Source organism: Mytilus californianus, unplaced genomic scaffold, assembly GCF_021869535.1.
Source record: "Mytilus californianus isolate M0D057914Y unplaced genomic scaffold, xbMytCali1.0.p SCAF_23, whole genome shotgun sequence".
Taxonomy (NCBI): Eukaryota; Metazoa; Mollusca; class Bivalvia; order Mytilida; family Mytilidae; genus Mytilus; species Mytilus californianus.
This window is the reverse complement of record NW_026262672.1, coordinates 4,035,506-4,058,007: the sequence shown is the minus strand read 5'-3', so window position 1 is coordinate 4,058,007 and position 22,502 is coordinate 4,035,506.

The following is a 22,502-nucleotide window of genomic DNA, read 5'->3' as shown; positions in this document are numbered from 1 at the left end:
TTTAAAATAAATCGACCTGATAGTATTTCATAGTCCATAAATTTTCACACCCAGTGCTTCTTTTTCATATGAAATACAAATGCATCTGTGTGGCACTATAAACTGGTGATGTTACAGGACGGAATATGATGTTACAGGATGGATTGATTTGTTACAGGAGAGACATTAAATGCATTTTTTGCTAAATGATTTCTTTATAGACTTCACAATACAAATGAAAGCTTCAAGAAGTCTTTTGAATATCATATATCATCTTCTCTGGTAGTTTGTTTTCTCTTCATTTTTTATCAATTGTGTTACAGGAGGGACAATACCGTTAAAGGAAAGAAAAAAGTTTAAAATTTTAACAATATTGTTGTTTTTGTTATTAATATTAAATGAAAATAACTTTTCTCCAGTTTCATGATATTTCAGGAATTTGTTTTAAAAATAAATTGTAGCTGTAACTTTACTTTTTCAGTGGTTTGAGGATGTTTGTTACAGGATAGAAATAAATTGTTACAAGAAAGAAATGTAAAAAATAATATCCTAGTCGTATTGAGTTTTCTAAAACTATATTTAAAGTTTTCTTATAAAAGTTCTGTAATTGTTTTCCAAATTTCATCATGAACTTCAAAATGTGAAAATGAACCTTGAATTTTAGTTGGTGTTGGAATAACTGCCAAGATGTCATCATAATCGTACCAACATTTATCTCTAATTTTTTAGGCCAATAAAAACAATTGTTATGCTTCTTGCCTAATCTATGCATACATTCAACATACAGATCATATTCACCACTGTTGTCTACATATCCTGGGTATGCTTTACCCTCGTATTTCACAATGACATGCTTTCCAACACAATCCATAGGATCTGGAATAATCTGCCATTCTTTTTCATTTGCTAACAAACAGTTCTTTATTTCATCCATCTGTTCATTTTCGATTCCAACGCTCACTTGCTCACCACAAGATACTCCAGCCATTCTGCCCTGTGCCTCCATAGCCACTCCATCCTCACTAGCTACTCCTTCCATTCTACTATTTTCTAAACTTGCTTCTCCTTCCTTACAAGCTACAACTTCCTCACTAGCTACTCCCTCCATTCTTCTCGGTTCCCCACTAGCTACACCTTCCTCACTAGCTACTCCCTCCATTGTACTCTGTTCCCCACTAGCTACACCTTCCTCTCTAGCTACTCCCTCCATTGTACTCTGTTCCCCACTAGCTACACCTTCCTCACTAGCTGCTCCCTCCATTTTACTCTGTTCCCCACTAGCTACTCCTTCCATTCTACTATGTTCTGAACTTGCTTCTCCTTCCTTACAAGCTACACCTTCCATTCTGCTCTGTTCCTCAGACGCTTCTCCTTCCATTGTACTCTGATCCTCACTAGATACACCTGCCACACTGCTTTTTTCTGAACTCGCTACTCCTTCAATTTCATTTTTGATATATCTATCTACTATGGTGATCACTTCGTTTTCAACATTGTCTATTGGAAGCACTGGCACAAAGTGATTTGGGATCCAGTGTTCAGGTCTCACTTCTTATGTCGTGTACTTGTCCATAGTATAAAAACTGGATTCATTCTTGTGTTGTCTCTTCTCGGTAAAATCAAACGATGGAGGTCTTTCCTTTCATTTGGATTACCAAACTGTGGGTAAACAGAAAAGATTGGGACATTTAGAACACTAGATAAAGCATGGATTCGCCATATTCCAGTGCCCCCAAGGGTGACTGGGGAATAGAAGTATGGTCACCATTGGTCTTCCTCCGACCGGCAGTTAAACCCTTGCTAAGGTGGGGCGTCCGTTTGGCTGTGCGGGATGTACAAATTTGCAGCCACGTCCGGTCAGATAGGGACGTTAAATCCGATGCCTCGTGTAAACAGAGTGCCACGTTAAGAACCCTTGCAACAACTCTTTGAGGGGTCCGTAGGTGACCTGATGCAAGGCTAAATTTCTGCCCCTATCCAATATTCCCTCATTTCCCGTGGTAGTCTAAATTTCGCCGACCTTAACCCCGGACGCCCCTATTACAGAACCTACCTATTGTATTTATTTTTAATTTGTTCTCGTCCTGAATATGCATGAAATATTTGCCACTGGACGTTAAGAAACCAATAATCAATCAATGAATCTACGGTATTCTCTTTTTTTTTGTTGCCATTATTTTCAGTCCTTTATATTTTTGCTCGTTATTCTCTATTCTTTATACTGTAAATTGTAATAGAACCCTCTTATTCGCTGTTTTTTTTTTGTTGTTGTTCTTTTTTATCTAATCTTTATTTTTCTGCCCCATTATTCTCCATTCTATTTATCCCATTAAGCAGACCTTCTTATAATCAATACTGGAATGCAAGTTCCTTTGTGCCACACTACAATCATTTATCATCAATATAATATAATTCTGATCAAAAGCAATTAATAATAAAAAAAAAAGTTAAAAAAAATTATAAGTCCTGTTAATTTGATGGGACATTGAACATCATAGGCGGATCCAAGGAAGGGGGGGGGGGCTTACTCCCCCCCTTTGTGGTAAAAATTTGGTTGATTATATAGGGAATCACTGAAGCATGACTGGAACGGGCCCCCTTAGGTCAGTCAGTGGGCCCCCGTTATGAAAAGTTCTAGATCCGCCACTGAACATGAGGAAATAGCCTTAGTTCAGTGTCCCTATGAATTGATGTCAATGATTGGTTGAGCTTTTGATTTTGCCATAAATTGCTTAATTACGGGACTTTCGAATTAGAAGTTTCATCGGAGTTCCAAATTTTGGTTATTTTACAATTTTTAACCCAAATTAATACCTGAAATTAATCCAAGCAAGAGAGTGGTGCCTGTCTTTGCCCTCATGTGTTGTGGAAGGTTCAGTATCAAACTTGGCTGTGCCCAAATACTGTACGATCCTTGACTGATGATGTGCTGGAAGGGGTTGAAACCATCTGAACAGTAGGAAAGAGCTATGACATTCTTCCCCATCTGCTTGCTGAAGGTAACCGAACTTGACGACTAGTGCAGGTCTGCTACAAAGCGTGACTTTTCTGGAATGCATTCCATCAGAGCTGTTAGTCTGGCCATGGATTTCACCTCCCTAAGCTGCTGAAGTCTTGGACCAACTGGTATTGTGTAATACCTTACAAACAAACAGAATTAAACTAACATTTTGCACATATAACTTAAATGTGTCATATTTTCCACATTTGAACAGTGTATCTACTTTAATTTGTATAAGGGTGACTGGGGAATAGAAGTATGGTCACCACTGGTCTTCCTCCGACCGGCAGTAAACCCTTGCTAAAGTGGGGCGTCTGTTTGTGTGTGCGGGATGTACAAGTACGCTGCCACGTCTGGTCAGAATGGGGACGTTAAATCCGATGCCTCGTGTAAAGAGAGTGCCACGCTCTTTGCACGTTAAGAACCCTTGCAACAACTCTTTGAGGGGTCTATAGGTGACCTGTTGCAAGGCTAAATTTCTGCCCCTATCCAATATTCCCTCATTCTCGTGGTAGTCTAAATTTCGCCGACCTTAACCCCAGACGCCCCTATTACAGAACCTACCTATTGTATTTATTGTTAATTTGTTCTCGTCCTGAATATGCATGAAATATTTGCCACTGGACGTTAAGCAACCAACAATCAATTAATTTTTATACAACTATAATCATTTAATTTAATACCACGTGTCATGTGGCCGTGAATGATGAGCAATTCTTTAAAGAAAATATGATAAATTTTATTTTCGAACCTGGTTTTATCATTAAGGAGATCAGAAAGGAAATTTACTATTAGTATTAAAAATGAAAGTTGCTAAAAATTCTTCAAATAGAACAATACAATCATTCTAAATTTTCAGGAAAATAAACGCCGAAACACGTTTAAATAACAAACATTCTTTCTCGGATCCTAAAAAAAAATAAGGTCCAATTGCAACGTCCATTAAAATGTCTCTGCTTTCCCCATGCAATTATTTTTAAACATAATGGTTTTCTAGAGCAAATTAAAAGGTAAAATAAATTGAAGGTACTCAACAAAAATAGGCAGAAATATTTACAACTTGCTTTGTTCCAACTGATCTATCTCGGTTACAAATTTCACATGTTTGGCGGTCTGTGAATCTATACTCCTCACAGGCACATATGATGTGTTCTTCATGTTGTATTAGTAAGTCCTTTGTGACACGATTACTGCGGAAAAAATGATTTTTTGTTAAATCGTAATGAAAAAATGTAGGCAGCTTTATTGCAGCATTAACCATATAATTCTCTCTTTCTCTCTCAAAAGTCTACTACATTTCTCTCTCTCTCTCCCCCCAAGGGTGACTGGGGAATAGAAGTATGGTCACCATTGGTCTTCCTCCGACCGGCAGTAAAACCCGTGCTAAAGTGGGGCGTCCGTTTGACTGTGCGGGATGTACAAATTTGCAGCCACGTCCGGTCGGAATGGGGACGTTAAATCCGATGCCTCGTGTAAAGAGAGTGCCACGCTCTTTGCACGTTAAGAACCCTTGCAACAACTCATTGAGGGGTCCGTAGGTGACCTGTTGCAAGGCTAAATTTCTGTCCCTATCCAATATACCCTCATTTCCCGTGGCAGTCTAAATTTCTCCGACCTTAATCCCTTAATCTTTTACAGAACCTACCTATTGTATTTATTGTGAACTTGTTCTCGTCTTGAATATGCATGAAATATTTGCCACTGGACGTTAAGCAACCAACAATCAATCAATCAATATCTCTCTCTCTGATATTTATATACCTACATTTCAGTGATAGTCTTTAGTATGATGTTCTTTTTAGGTGCTACTTTCTGAAACAGCATTTGCAGGTCATTCACATCTTCCTCACTGATGGAATACTTGCACTTCAACTGTTATTTAAAAGACACTAATGAGCCGAATTCATTATAATTTTATCTGAAATGTGTGGTTTTTTTAAAAACATATTCAAGTGTGAAGCTACTTAATACATGGAATCAACATCTTAAATTTGAAAGTATGTGTAATTACGATCAAAGATCCTAAAGATAAGTGCATGTACATGTACGTGTGTGATTCTTGTTGCCAAAAACACCAAAGTTGTTGCTGATAAGTGCTGTTAGGTTATATCATTTAAATTGTCATACACATTTACATGACACTTTAATGCAATAAGTGAATAAAAAAAATAACCTAATATATATGCCAAAATTAGAAATCAGAGAAACAGGTCACAGTACATATGAACATAATGAGTATCTCCCAAAATATAAGTTAATCAATGCATTAATTCACCACATCAATAAAAAAATGTCTGCCAGGTGTTGATTCAGAAATTTGAAAAAAGGTGGCTCTGGGCAGGCCAACAAATGGAGTGATACTTGTAAAAAGTCTATGCATCTATCATATATGAAGCTTCATAAGGTGTGTCCTAAAAAAGAATACTTCTTTAGAATTTTCATTATAGGATCTCATATTGCATATAATGGTTACAATTAACCCAGATGATCTTTTTTTTTGGAATCACTAATCAGCACTAATCACCAAATCTGTGTACGAACTGGGACTATTATACTGACCGGTTATATAATATTGTTACTGGGGAACTACTGTTAGTAGATCTATATAATAGTCAAGTTATGAAGGAGGTGGATGGGGTTTTCAGAATGGAAAATAATAATTAAATAAAATACGAAATAGAGAACAAGTAATGGGCAATAAAAATATAGAATAGAGAATAATTAGGTGCTAATTTAAAATACAAAGAATAATTGCAAACATTAAAGAAGTTTGTAAAAATATTCTTTGTGTGCTTTTAACTGAATATCTGAGCGAGTTGGGTTTAAAAGACGCAAACAAGCTTTACCATTCTGAACTTTTACTAGACATTTTGCAACTACAGGTTGTACTTTGTAAGTACAGCTGTTTCTCAAACCACGCCTCTTTAAGGGAGATATATAATATTCATAGATAATTTGATTTGTTGACTTACTGGTTCCCAGATATCATCTCTATGTTTCATCTCATAGAGACATAACTTGGGACTGTTGCCAGTATAAAAACATACTATTGCGGTGAAAAATGAATTCTGAAGTAGGCAAAAAGTAAAGGTAGGGGTAGTACATAATTTTTGTATAAGTTTAAACTCTTAACAAGTTCAGGCCATATAAATGTTGAAAATATGCCGCACAGCCCTATGTGTTGACCTTTGAATAAAATAGTAGTGCATATCAACTTTCCATTCTAGGATATAATTTTTCACGAAACTTCATAGTAAAAGTGTAACAGTTTTAGCCGCAAAGGGAGTTCCTATGGGAAATTGCATTGTCTATATTTTGTAAAAAAGAGAACATACAGAATTTCACAAAATCTTGTTTATCTCAGAGATTTTAAAGAAATTAACTCAAATATGAAGTTTATAAATATTTCATGAAGATTGAGAAAATCCTGGGCCTTAACTATAATGACTCAGCATAAATTCACAGTTTACAGTATGCATAGTTTACTTAAAGCCCTAAATTCAAAAAATTCATAATAAATGCATATTTGTTATTTAAATTGTTTAGAAGTGCTTATATTTACTCTTCGCAGTCATTGAAACTCATTGATCATTCCTAAATATTATTGGTGGGGTGTTTTCGTCCTGTTGATAACCCAATAGTAAGCCGTAACACCTAAATGTGCGTTTTGTGACCGCGGCATAAAAAAATACAAGCGAGAAATACAAAAATACCTCAATAAAACTTACAATAGTGTGTTCTATCCTATATATGTACTAAATATTCCACATTGCTAGAAACGGAAGAATAATTTAGGAAATTTAAGGCCCCAGGGGCAAAAACAGAGAAAAATGCCTACCCCCTGGGTCATAAAACAGATAATTTAACTTGTAAATGATATGATTTTATTATTTTAAAGGTCTTTTGTATAGAAACCAATAACTGTGCTTGGAAGTTATGCAAAAATCAGATGTTAGCAGTCATTTCTATGAAACTTTTAGTGAATTCATACACCAGACTGATATCTTCATACATGCAACTTTTGCTAATATGGCTTTGTTTAAACACTTCTAGTCATATATTAGCTAAATTATGTTATATATATGGTTAGAGATGATAATGTTGTGACAAGAATTCTAAACTGACCATTTGAGGCAGAAATTGTGAACTTTCATTGTCAAATAGGCATACAGTAAGATGAGGACTGGAGACAGAGGCAGGAATGGATACTTTCTATAATCTTGAATGTTGGAATGATTAACTACTAAACACTACATTTATAGTATTCTGAAATGCTTTCAATTTGTTATCATATTTGAGATATATAATATTTATAGATAATTTGATTTGTTGACATACTGGTTCCCAGATATGATCTTTATGTTTCATCTCATAGAGACATAACTTGGGACTGTTACCAGTATAAAAACATACTATTGCGATGAAAAATGAATTCTGAAGTAGGCAAAAAGTAAAGGTAGGGGTAGTACAAAGTTGTAGTATAAGTTTAAACTCTAACAAGTTCAGGGCATATACATGTTGAAAATATGCCGCACAGCCCTATGTTTTGACCTTCGAATAAAATATTAGTGCATATCAACTTTCAATTCTAGGATATAATTTTTCACGAAACTTCATAGTAAAGGTGTCGCAGTTTTAGCCGCAAAGGGAGTTCCTATGGGAAATTGCATTGTCTATATTTACAGAATTGCAACCTACAAGATCTTAAGTGCTGGACAATATGATTCTAGAGGTTCTAATAGAACAATACTATCATGAGTTTGCCTTGAAACCGACACAGAGATATTAATTTCTGAACGTTTTGGAATAGTAACGGCTTTTATTGTCCTTACTAGCCCTGCCTTTATAGATATGGCCCCTATAACCATCTTGGGTTTACTCATTTCTAATGTAAGGTCATCAAAATTTATAAAAGCACCTTGGATTTTCAAAAAATCAATTCCAAGAATTAGAATATGATGTAACTGATCAAGCACATGTACGGTTTGAGTAAATTTTGTGCTACCTACTGTAACAACTATATCAATTTTACCTAAAACTGTGACCTGATTTCCATTTGCAGCTACTACCTGTCTCACATTACCTGGCACTAGATTATGGTTTGCATAAGTTGTCTTATTGAGGAAGTTTTTGCTTATGACAGAAATGTTTGCACCAGTGTCAATTAAAGCTTTGGTTGTAGTTTCACCCACAGTGACTTGTGTTGTACATTTTTCAGAGACGTTATAGTAAAAACAGTTTCAGATTCTTTTGTTTTTACAATTTCCTTATCTTTGTGCCTACCCTCAGACTTTTGCCTTAAGTCAGGCCCGTGTCCCTATGGGTATTGCCTATAGCCTTGTGACATTGATTACAATGATGGCATATCTTTTTAAAAGCGGGACAGAATGACTTACAGAGTTCATTCTGTTTATAAGTATAATTTGGCCTGCTGTTCTGATAACTGTTCTGTGGTTGCATGTTAGGCTGAGGGTATTGTACTGCTTGTGGATATTGCACTGATTGAGGATACTGCACTGATTACTGCTGTACTGGTTGATACATATATGGTGATGGCATCTGGAAAGGCTGTTGATATGGATTAAAACACATTTGTTGATTATAAGCACCTGTTGAACTAGTTATTTCTCGCTTATTTTGTGGTGTTGTAGTAATAGCTGCAACAGATTGAAAATGATTTGCCAATCTTTCTGACATAGTGTTCTCCAGTGACGATATAGCTTTATGGATTGTTTCTTCAACTGAAGTGTTGTTTGTTTTTCTCATGTTGACTGTCATTTCGGCGGTGACAGCTTTTTTAAGTTAGTCGGTCATAGAAATTGGATTTTGAGGAACTACTATTTGTTGAATTTGTTCTTTCATACCCCTATAAGTTAATTTAATTAGATATTTTTCTATAACACTTCTATCTTTGTTATAACTTAATGCCCTATGTATATATTTAGTGACAGATTCATGTTCCAATTGCTGGAGATTTGTTAAACCTACATCGTCTTCTTCTTATGCTCTAAATCAAATGCTAGGACAAATGTAAAATCACAATAAATATAGAGAAAAGGGAAGGAATATATTTATAATGGAGACTCTGAAATTTTTTATTTCGCTCGTTATGTCCATGAAACCATTTGTATTTTTCAGTCATGGGCAATGCCATTACGTAACAAGACGATGTGATTGTAAATGATTGTTTCACATGGGTGTTAATTGTTAAGGATCTCTGCATGTTCTGATAAAAATCTGTTTTTGATGTTAGTATATAACAGAGGGATACCACATTGTTGTTTTATGAAATTCACACCTCTTTGTGCACAATCTTAAACGATTTAGAAGTAAACAAACAATATTAACATAATTATGCGAAAAATCTTAATTGAGCCATGGAACTATTAGAGTAAAATTATTATGCTTCAATAGTTGAGCTTAGTTGGACAGCTGTGTATAAAATACGGACGAAAAAAAAAATGATAATACAAAAGTTGGAAATAAAATTGAAATAAGACGTTGTAATCTCTCTGTAATGTATTTACATACATGTTTTCTAAAAACTATATTAAAAAGAAGCTCGAGGGAAGAATAAAAAACCCTGCTATGTCATGCCTGTTTTTTTGTTAAAAAAATCTACTCTGTATAAAAAAAGATGTACATATTCCCACACAGCACGTTATCATAATAAGTATTTTATAAGACTCGTTTTAATGCGTAAATCAACCTAATATATTCTAAAGGAGTAGGGCCACATTACCATGATTTTATTGAACAGGATGAGTTGCTATAAAATTAAAAAGTAAGTTACAACACAATATCTAGTTTTTTTGCATCATAAAACTATGTGCGTCTTAACCTTATGTCGCAAAAATATGTTTTTGCATCTATGAAATAAAAATAAGGATATGTGGTGTGATTACCACCGAGACAACTATCTACCAAAGTTCAAATCAATTTGATGTTAGCAAATAAAGGCACCCGTATAGCCTTTAACAATGAGAAAAATCTATACTGTATAGTCGGCTATAAAAGCCCCCCGCATAAAAAAATATGAAACAATTAAATTAAGAAAACTAAGGGCCTAATTTATAACAAAACAATTTACGCAAAACAAGTATGACAGACATGAACCAACAACAACCACTGAAGTGCAAGCTCCTGACTTGGGACAGGCACATACATACTGTGGCGGGAGTAAACATGTTTGAAGGCGCAAACATTCCCCCAACCTTGCATGCATGGACAGCGGTGTAACAGCACAACATTGGAAGGAATTATAAAAATCAGTCGAAAAAGGCTCATCAGATCAAGACAAAGCAGTTGTTTTCAACAAAAACACAGACCAGACATGGCAGGGTATTTATACATATCTCACAACAAAAAAGACACAACAAATAGATCTGAGATTAGTTGCAGTTATTGTCAGCTTGTCTTCTACACATTGGATAATCTGTAAAATTTGTCATAAAACGGACTTATTTTCTCTGTTTTTTTCTCAGATTAAATCATATACATCTAAGTAACACACAGTAATGTGTGATAAACGAGTATGAACTCGCCTAAATACTCAAGGAATACTTAACACAATGCCTTATACGAGCCTGGTTTTCAGACACAACTTTAATGCATTGAAACTTTAATCAACATTTATTTTACCTGAAAAATTTGCTCAAAATAAGTATTTATTTGTCGTTGCAAAAAACATGTGAATATTCAATTTTGTGATAAAGATGCCTTCAAAAGCAGCATGTTGAACGTTTTGATTTTTATTGAAATATGTGAACTTGTGAAGCAATAATTTAGGCATATGCATAGTCTCTTTAATACTCAATATCAGCATAATTTGACAACTTATAGATTTTGACCTTGTGAGAGAAAAGCACTAAATAGCTATTTTTCAAATCTTGTTTGACTCTGCATCGGATAAACCTGCTTCCATTAGAATACCGAGGTGATATAAACAACTTTGAAGAAAATAAAAGAAAAAGTAGACTGCTAGCAAACCAGAAACTAATGTTCTTATAATATATTCAAAAATAGTTTCAATTAATATATTCAAAAATAGTTTCAATTGTATTGTATTTGCCATCGACCAGGGGTCAATAACAAGAAACTTCTTTTTAAGTTGTCGTAAGTCATAGTTTACGATAGCACAATGAGTGTGCTAAGAACCTTTTAATACTAAGTAGTGTAACCAGAACCATTCTTTCCTCGCCCTTTTCTTTCTCTTAATATCGTTAAGAATACCCATAAGAATTTCAGGCTTCTGACTTGGGACAGTATGTATATAAGACAGTGTTGTGTAATGTTTTGAAAATTTGAGGATAAGTATATATAAGAATGTATTTTATAGTTTATGGGGAAATTTGAGGATCGGTATATATATAATTATATATATATATATATATATATATATATATATAATAGACCCATCGGTGGCCTTTGGCTGTTGTCTGCTCTATGGTCGGGTAGTTGTCTCTCTGACACATTCCCCATTTCCATTCTCAATTTTATAAGACAGTATGACTACCCGAAGTGATTGACTCGGGTATAGATATATGATTATCCCTGGTCATCTTCCGATAGGCAGTAAAATCCTTGCCAAAAAGGGGTGTCCGTTGCACATTTTTTTTAAGAGTTTAGCATAACTGATAATTCTTTATTCCGAGTATTTTGCCGGTTTACTTATTTACAAATGAGTAAAGAAATGATTTCTTTTTTAAATCTCAGTGTTTATTAACAAAGAAAATTGAATTACAAAACGTAATAAATATGTCTAATTCAAGAAAGTGTTTATGATATGAAATAAAACGATATCCATTTTAATCAAATTACAGGCAAGAGAAAGACGATTGGCGATAGTCCAAACAATGGCCGAGTCCGAGGAAAAGGAGAAATTAAAAAAAGGTTTTGCAGGACACCTCATTTATTTCTTCAGAAGAAAGTGAGGAAATATCAGAGAAATCTGACTCTTAAAATGAGACGCCAAAGAGAAAAATCTTCTCAAAATCCATTTTGACATGGAGACCAGACTTCCTCAGTGATTAATTTTGTAAGTTGGATGCCAAAAGAATGAAAAGACAAAGAAGATCGAAGAAAGGTTGGGCCACAATGAGTGAAAGGAAAAAAGGACATGGCTATAGTAATAGGGAAGAACAAGAGGATGCCCCAGAGTATGCAATTAAAACACTGCTGTAGTACAAGTGCATTGATGAGTTAGAAAGTTTATGTCCTCAAAACAACTAGTACAACATAGATTTTTTATTATTGATATGTTGTCGCCGATAGATTTTTAAAGAACGGTCTGCAATATTTAAAGGGTCAACTTATAAGATCATAATACCTTATTGAATTAATTGTTACTTTGTATTGTCCTGAACATGCATGATTTTTTTATTAGTTGTTATTGGATTTGAACTAGCTGTCAGTAACTGCGAGTACTCTCGGATATGTACTAAGTGTCTTTTTTGTTGTATGGATGTTCAAGTACCCAGCCATGCACGTCCAGTTTATGTTTTTGTTAGATGTATTTCTGCTTTGTATCGATCTCATACGTTAAGCCCTTTTCAACTGAAAAAATACAAAACATTGGCATATTTTATTTCCACATAAATTAGTTAGTCCTGTTCTTTTAGTACCCAGGATTCTTTTTTTTTTTGCATATTTATATTTTAAAGTGTTGCTTTTTCTATTTTAACATTTGCTTTTTGTTATCAAAACTGTATACAGGTGAGACATATTTATGTGTCAAAATGTTTCTTTAGATACTAAATAAATGTTTTAATTTGCAATATAATTGCTTGGAATGTAGTTGCAAATCTTAGCAGTCAAAATATGTTTTGTATTAAAACTGTATACAGGTGAGATTTCTAATTATTTTTGTGATAGAAATTGAAATAAGAGCAAACAAATGAATATTCGTTTATTCTTGAAATAAAATGAAAAAAAAGCAGGATGCATCTTTCATCGTGTTCATTACTGTATATACATCAACATAACGGCATTTCATCATTATACATCAATAACGCAAACTTTCAATTTCGACACAACATGGTAAGCAGTACAAATGGTGTAAGAAGAAAACGTTGGACGCAGTGTTTATATGTTGAAAAGTGACCTACATTCATGTATTTAATAACACATAGACTAACAACACACAATTTAATACAACAAGGTTTTGCGGGAAAATCTTAAAGGTTTCAACAGACGAAGACATTGATGATGAACGATTGAAATAAATTCATAAAACCCATTTAAAGCTTACAAGTTGTTATTGTTGGCATTTGTTTTTGTATACACCAATGAAAGTATAGGTTTTTAATACAAACGGTATTGAAAACTTGATCACTTTGATGGGCTACTAGTCTAAATATCACATGTTAAGATAGTCGGTAAGATAAATTCGATATATAGTGTGCTAGTGACCTAATACGATATATATGGGGTCAGTAAATTCCATATAGAGATTTGAGCTTCGCTCTCACCCCATATAGAATTTACTGACCCCATATATATCGTATTAGGTCACTAGCACACTATGTAAGTAATAATCTTCACCAATGTCAACCACAAGAAGAGAAGTCTCCCTGCGTAGGGAAATGGCCACTTTTCATTAGGTCTAGAACATTCCAGTTTTCGTTGGCGATTCCTTTGGTTCAATCAAGCACTGGAAGAGTGTAAAATTGTATAGACGGTTAACGATATTGGATCGAACACGATGACCCAAATGATCCAAATACAAAATAACTCTTTTTTGTACTTGTATCGCCAACAATAACCAGTGATTATCAGTATTCACAGGTATCAAACCAAGACATGTTACTCTCTATCGGGTAAATTGAAAATTGAAGAATTTTTATCGGAACCATGCTGCTGGCATAAAGAAAAAAAATAGATTCTCAATACAAATTGTCATTAAGAAACTGTCAATATGTTTGTCGGAAAAGTAACCAGATAGAAATTTCAACATTTCATCCCTATCCATTTGAATCTTCTAATTCAGAATAGGTGCATCAAAGTGTGCGGTAATGTTCTGTTGTTCGCTTGTTAATGCTAGTGAAATGCAATCATTTCCTACCAGAAAGTTATTTGGTTCTAATTCTGTGAACTTATCTGTTTGAACAGAAAAAAATGTATTTATCACTGAAAGCGACGTGTCTCTGCTTTGTTGACATTGAATGAACGATATTTTGAAATTTGTATATGTTGGAATGATATCAAAAATATCATTCAATGATCCTGCGAAGTTCATCACCAGTAATGTGTGGCCAATGTATGTGACAGTTTTCCTGTTTGTTTGCAAGTTCATCGACATAAAACACATGACTTCTGTGATTCAACAGAATTGTTCCAGTTTGTAATGTCAGATGAATCGATAACAACATCATGGACTTCTGTAAAATCATTGAAGTCGCATGTTGGACATTTCAGTACTTGGATAGAAGTTAAACCAAAGCGTTCCTTGAAACCAGATGGGTTTTGTCCAAAACAATAAATCAAGATGTAGTTCATTTGTTCTTTCATAGATGAGGATATAGGTTTTTTGGCTAAAGTTTTGATACCTTGTCTCAACAGTTCTGTGACATATTTGCTGCCATCGTGACCCTCCGATAGTAAGCCTAGTATTTTGACTTTCCTGGCGCTAATTCCATCAACGTTACTTTCACAATCCATTTGTTTGCGGAATGACTCTGATTCACATAGGTATCGTGTGGCATCCGATAACACTGAACAACTGATGTCTTTGGTGGAAGGAATTTGTTCTTACAAGGCAATGTAGCTATTGGTTATTATCTTGTTACCTTCATATATGGTAAAAGACGAGTCATTTATCTCAACCTTCATCGCCCCATCTGCGAGAACGGTAGTGTAATGACCAGAACGAGGAGTAGTTCCATGGTGAAGAATGACACCCTTCAATCTGTACAAGACATCACTTTGTGGTTGTGTATATTTTCCAAAATTAACTACATTCTCCAACAAAATAGGAGTCGATATTTTTAACTGCCCTTCCAAATTTATTCATCTTATATCTTAACACCGTCACAAGTATTCCTTGGGGAATTGACGAGATGAAGAGTTACAAAGATAGAACTAGAGGTGTCTCGTCTCTGAATGTTCTATCAAAAATAAAATATTCTTAAACTAATTGGATGTTTTAAAGAGCCGGTGTCGCTCACCTTGATCGATGTGCATCTTTATCAATGACCATTCTTTTTTTTTCTGTCAACAGTCTCTCTCAATTGAATACCGATGTTGCCCAAAGCATATACAATTGATAGAATTCCTCATTAAAGAGACATAAGGACATAAGGAGTTGTCCTAATGTTTGATCATGCGTCTTTATGGTAGATCTTACTGTAAATCATTCAAGTTGTTTACAGTTTCTACCATTCTAACATACATCGCGATAATTTGAAAAACAAGAACATTACCGTAGTTTTGGGAACTTGCAGAGTTCTTTTGATTGATTCTTGTTTGAGAAAAGGATGGAATATGATTGTGTGGTGATCAGAGACGTTTTTCGTGTAACTTCAATTAAATTAAAACAGATTTGTGCTTTTATTCCATATCAAACATATCCCGTTCAGATGGATAAATGCATTGATTTTTAACGAAATACAATTTTAACCTGAATGTAAGGATCACAACATCATAAGATGGTGAATATAAACTAAAACAACTGGCTGTGAAACATATTCAAAGGTGTTGCATCAAGAGGTAACATGACTATGTGTCTACCAGTCCTGATTGATTTAAGTGATTATTCTATATGCCGTGTACCTAGTGGAGCAGACTATCACGTATACAGTCCATTATTTGGTTAAGGTTAACTGATGTAATTTTCTAAAAATGACAAAAACACTTAATGAAAGACACATGTTACTGTAACAAGCTTGTCCATTTAGCCAAATCAAGTCGCTCTAACGATCGGTGTGCTTGGAGTTATACGCAAGATGAGGTAAACTTAATATATTAGACATAGTGGAACTTTCGAATATAAATATAATTAAAAACAGAATCCAGATAATTAATGCCTTAATCGAGGCATTACGTTGTATTGACCTTAGCGAAAGTAGATTACTTAAGTTCAACTTGTCTTAATATGAGATGTCTTTTATTTCCACTCTCTGACCCATTTTAAAAAAAAATACGAAATACTATACCAGTATTAATAATAATACACACTATTAAAAGTAAGAAATTGCATTTTAAAATTTTGCTCTACGTAATCCAGTTATTCGTCTGCCTTCCTGCTGCATGCCTTCCTAGAAAAGTGTTTCTCTGCAAGTTGTCTTTATACAAAAATGCTGATGCAAGTGATAATATACTTTTTTTGAGCTATTGCTTTTATTAAGAGTAAACACGGCCGTTTTCAAGTAACATTTTAGGTCAATTACGTCGATTACCATATTTTTAGCTCCACAACTACCTTTTTATGACGTTTCTCAATTAAATGACTATATCTTTACACAGGACATTGAATCCAGTTCCTTACCTGCAAGAAGAAGAAGAAAATCATCAATGTTTGATTTCTTAATGTATTGAATATTTAAATATTTATCAAATATAATATTTTGCTATGTACATGTATGAGTATACCATCATACAATTATTTTTATTGCGCACATGCATGTTTCTATGACAATTTTATATTGCTCTATTGTCTTTTTTTAGGACAATGATGTCAGTCAGTCCTGTCATTACAAAGATCTGCCTAATACTGTAGCAACACAGACAGAGTGGCCAACCCACCGTGATGAATGTAGCTCAAAGGAAGGAATTGCTTGTTCAACAGAAAATAATTACAGCTTTTCCATAGATGACTTCCATGATCAATAAAGACACACTGATTCATTGAAGAAGCAAATCGAAAAGTTGACATTAAAAATGCAGATAGCATCACAAAATATTGCCGATCTACAGGAGAAAATTTAATATTATGAAGGCAAGCGATTTACTTTGGACAAAATAAAAGATGATAATGATGCCATTTCATTTTATACAGGATTCCAAAATTATGGAGTGTTCAATTCCGTATTTAATTACTTAGAAGTTAAAGCTTCTATGTTGCAATATTGGCGTGGTCAAAGCGACACAAATAGTGATTTCAAACAATACCAGACTCATGGGGAAAAGACCAGGACCAAAACGGATGCTCACTTCAGTAGAAGAGTTTTTATGGTACTCATGAGGCTGACAGTTGGACTTTTTGTTCGAGACCTTTCTGAGAGGTTTGACATTTCATTTGAGCAATTTTCTAAAATATTTACAACCTGGATTAATTTTTTATGTTCCGAGTTGCCGCTGCTTTTCCTTTTACCCTCACATGATAAAATTTTCGCAAATATGCCAGAGTCCTTCAACATGTATCCGACTACCAGAATTATAATTGACTGTACAGAATTGTTTGTTGAAATTCCGTCCTCTATGCTTGCACAATCTCAAACTTTGTCGAACTACAAGCATCATAATACCTATAAGGTCTTGATTGGCGTAAGCCCAACTGGAAGTGTGACATTTGTATGGGCTGGACGTGTGTCGGATAAAATTACAAAAAGCAGTGGTTTACTAGGATTGCTGGATAAAGGTGATAATGTAATGGCAGACAGAGGGTTTGAAAAAGAGGATATTCTGCCAGAAGGTGTAACATTCCTGTATTTAAAGGGAGCAACCGCCAATTAAAACCACAGGATGTTGAAGACACCATAAATATAGCCACTGTTAGGATACATGTAGAAAGAGCAATTGGTAGAATAAAAAAACTATCACATTTTAGACGGTATTCTTCCACTTAGTCTAAGTCATGTGTCCAATCAAATTGTAAAAGTGGTTTCATTTTTGACCTGGTTTTTTTTACCGCCTCTTGTTCCGCTTAATAATGATCAAAATTATATTGATGAAGTTGAAAAATGAAACTTTAGTGTGTTTGTGCATGTAATATATATTGTACATTGTATCAAGAATAAGTTTTAGTTGGAAATACAGTGTATGTACATTTTCAGTGGTTAATTGCTATTAGTTTAACACAACATAGAAAACGAAACTGAGCAACATGAACCTCCCAAGAAACTACGGTGGTCTCATTTAATCCTTAAGGGTATGCAGATCCTGCTCCACCTGTGGCACTTGTTATCTTTTCGTGTGTGTGTGATTTTTAATAAGCTAATCTTTGAGTGATGTACATGTATTATGATATTCCTCTGTTCTTAAGTTTTTCCAGTGGCGGATCGGGGGGAGGCGGATGTTCCGGGAGTTAACACCCCTTTTTTAGTTATGTGAATAATCAAATGTAAAAGACCTTAATCAATGTTCATGTTTCAGACTTTGTATACAGATGCCTTATGCTACGAACTTTTTCCATTTGTCATACATTCTTTGACCATTAGCGAATGCCTTGACCTCATTTTCGTGGTTTATTGGTCAATGTTAATTTTTTCTTGTATAGTCTGTTTTTCAGATACATTGTACTAATGAATAGGTGAGCTACAAATGTGTATTTGGTTTATGTAATTGATTTATTTCCTCAGATCGAGGGAAAACTAACATTTTCTAATGTATGAAAATGATATCAGTGCTGGCCATGGTCTTTCTTATCCAGTCACATACTACACAGGTTTAAAAAGAGAAGGGGGATAGTTGGTATGTACAGTATTACGTTATAGTGGGATGTACAGCGGATTTGATTACAAAAAAGAGTTCTAATGAAATAAACATATATGAGAGTTGATTTTATGTTTTGTAGCCTTTCCAATACTTATACCCCCTCCAAGGGTGACTGGGGAATAGACATATGGCTACTTGGTCTTCTACCGACCGGCAGTAAAACCCTTGCCAAAGTGGGGCGTCCGTCTGGCTGTGCGGGATGTACTAGTATCAAGTTTGCAGCCACGTCCGGTCAGAATGGGGACGTTAAATCCGATGCCTCGTGTAAAGAGAGTGCCACGCTCTTTGCACGTTAAGAACCCTTGCAACAACTCTTCGAGGGGTCCGTAGGTGGCCTGTTACAAGGCAAAATTTCTGTCCCTATCCAATATACGCTCATTTTCCAGTGGCAGTCCAAAATTTCCCCGACCATTATCCCGATGGCCTCTATTATTATATCCTATCTATTGTATTTATTGTTAACTTGTTCTCGTCCTAAATATGCATGAAATATTTGCCACTGGACGTTACGCAACCAACAATTAATCAATCAATACTAATACGGTTTGATAAAGAGCTGCTGAACCAATGCATCATATTTTATTTTTTTTGGCGGGTAGAGTTCCCCAAGTGGAAACCATATGGTATGCAGAGTTGTCAGATGAACAAATAGATAAGCTAAATTGATTGATTGATTGATTGTTGGTTGTTTAACGTCCAGTTGCAAATATTTCATGCATATTCAGGACGAGAACAAATTAACAATAAATACAATAGATAGGTTCTGTAATAGGGGAGTCTGGGATAGAGGTCGGAGAAATTTAGACTGCCACGGGAAATGAGGGTATATTGATAGGGACAAAAATTTAGCCTTGCAACAGGTCACCTACGGACCCTCAAAAAGTTGTTGCAAGGGTTCTTAACGTGCAAAGAGCGTGGCACTCTCTTTACACGAGGCATCGGATTTAACGTCCCCATTCTGACCGGACGTGGCTGCAAATTTGTACATCCCGCACAGCCAAACGGACGCACCACTTTGACGAGGGTGTTACCGCCTGTCGGAGGAAGACCAATGGTGACCATACTTCTATTCCCCAGTCACCCTTGGGGTAACGCTAAATTGAAGACACTTATGTAAACTGCATATTTTATGTACCTGTCAGATTGGGTTCATCGGAATAAAGGAATTTTATGCGACTGTCTTACAAGTGAGAGGTTAAGCTAGCTATAAAACCAGGTTTAATACACCATTTTCTACATGAGAAAATGACGGTTCCAAGTCAGGAATATGGCAGTTGTTATCCATTCGTTTGAGCTTTTGATTTTGCCATTTGAAAAGGGACTTTCCGTTTTGAATTTCCTCGGAGTTTTTAAAGTTCATAAATCATTTTTAAGTTTATAATCATGTCATTTTCTTTGCTAACGTAAGTGGTTGGTCAGTTATATTGTGTCCAAAGAATGAATGCAGTTGTACATATATATATCTCACAGAGTTCATCTGACCTTGACCTCATTGTCATGGTTCAGTGATCAACAAAAAAGTTTAAGTGACTAGGGTTTTTCCTTAAGAGATGTTTTGCAATACTATGTTGGGTGTATAGAATGATTGCAAGGTGTACATACTTCATGTTCATGATACATTTGTTCAATGGTCAAGGTTAGACTTTTCATAACTGGTCCATTTCTAACAGATATAATGGGTAATAGGATCTCTTTTTTAGGTGTATAAAATTATTGTTAGGTGACATTGTTCATCTGACTATCACCTTATCTTTATGGATCCTTAATAATGTTAAGTTTTACAAACCAGTAAGGCCTTAATCTTAGACATTCAACATAATTTCAATAATATTCAATAAAACAAGATACTTGTATAAAGCTTCATATTTCAAAAGGTAGAAGACCTGGATGCTTCATAGTTTGCATATAGATACATAATGATATGAAGTTTCCGCCTGTCACGTGTCAATTGTTCTTGACCTCATTTGCATGCTTCAACGACTGTTTCACCAATACGACATGTAGACATAACACACTGATCTTTCCTTCTTATAAATTTGTTTAAAGGTGTGCATAAGTTGGTTTAATTTCATACAATTTATTGTCATTTTGTTTAATACAATAATTTTTATATATGTTTAAAACATATTCTCTTATGTTAGATTGAAATTCAGTATATGGTATTTCACCTTTAGATATTTGGTGTTTCAGGGCATTTTGGGCCTCCTGATCTACAACTGTGTTTCCGTAAATGTCGGTAAAGGCATATAATTTCTTTATCTTGTATTTCAATAGTGAGTACTCGAAGAGGTGGAACTGTACTTTGTTTCTTATTCTGCCTTCATGGTTTTGATTTTGGATTTTTGTTGTGTATTGGTGATGTGGTTCCAGCGAAGCTATTAGATGTTTCAACGGTAGTGTTATAAATGTGGTGTAAAAGTTTGGCAGCCACATTTAATGTATTCCCAAAAGATGTTGCTATTAAGATTTCATATATGTGCTGTTCAATACTTTCACATTTAATGTGATACCACTCATCGCATGTGTCGCAGCAGACTGCTATATACCTCAAATCATGAACTTTTTCTGCCTGCTTGAATCTTTCAACTATTATATCACTTTCCATAGCCTGACTAGAGGATTATAAATGTTTAGAACATTCATATATAACATGCTCTGGTAGTTCGGATGGTGTGTTTAATGTTTTGCTGCAGATATAACAGTATGAATTGCGTACTCCTATAAATACAATTGTGCCATTCTGATGTCCAACTATAATGGCTACCACTCCTGATGCACTATATGTGTGTTTGTGCGATCTTTTACTTCACCTACCATTTATGACAACACTAATGTTTAGTACATCGTCAAAAAATTATTGTTTTTCGATAGCAAAACGTCTTTTCTCTGCACCTGCTGCTAGCATTTCTTCTTCTAAAACAGTGCGTAATATTTTACCAACTTCTTTAACGCTACTGAAAGAACTTGTCTCACATCAGGCGAATTCGTTGTCCTTAACAGTTCATTCAAATGCGATTTCCCATTCCCAGTGACCATACTTCACCAGACAGCTCTTACATTTAAATCAAACCGATTTATCTTGTCCTTATGAAAAGTGTAGTCTTTAACTTGGATTCATCATTTATTGGTCCACACTATATTCTATCATGATGCGGCTTGGTTTGGATTTTTCGAAGAAATTTTGCTCGAATCGCTGTAGATGTCGTCTTACATTATACTAAATTTTTCTCAAACTATTGAACTGATTATGACAAAACTTGACAGGAATGCTTGAAATAGCCAGTATTACAAAGGAAAAAAGTAACATTCAGTTTATTTAACAAAAAAGTCTTCTTTAGGTGTAATACCACCAAATCATAGTACGTCACGTCCGGTTGCATACGAAAATAGGTCGAAAAAAAATATTCCCTTGAATTTGACAGTTGTAGGTAATTGATCCTACATTTCATTGCAGTAAAACATTTCTGAGTCATAAACATATATCTTGGGTATTTCAAAGCACCATCATTTCTTTATTTGGAGTTTCTATAGAATATTTTGGAAACTTGAGGTTACATGGTTACTAAAGCTTGTACACAGGTTAAAAAAGGGGGAAAACTTGATTGGTTAACTTCCAGTGATGGTTATTTTCTTATATGCACGGAAATGTTATGTGAAATTTTTTCTATAGTACTGGACAGGATAAATCTTTACTCATGCCAAGTATTTCTTTATTTGAAACAAAGATAAATTCTGCACAATTTTTTGAAAAGTGCAAATTTAACAAAGACTAATAGGGGAAAATCAATGGTGGTATTACACCTTGACTTCTCTGCAATTAGTATGTTATTTTTTTTCTTCAGATGTTGAATTTTATATTAAATATACTTTG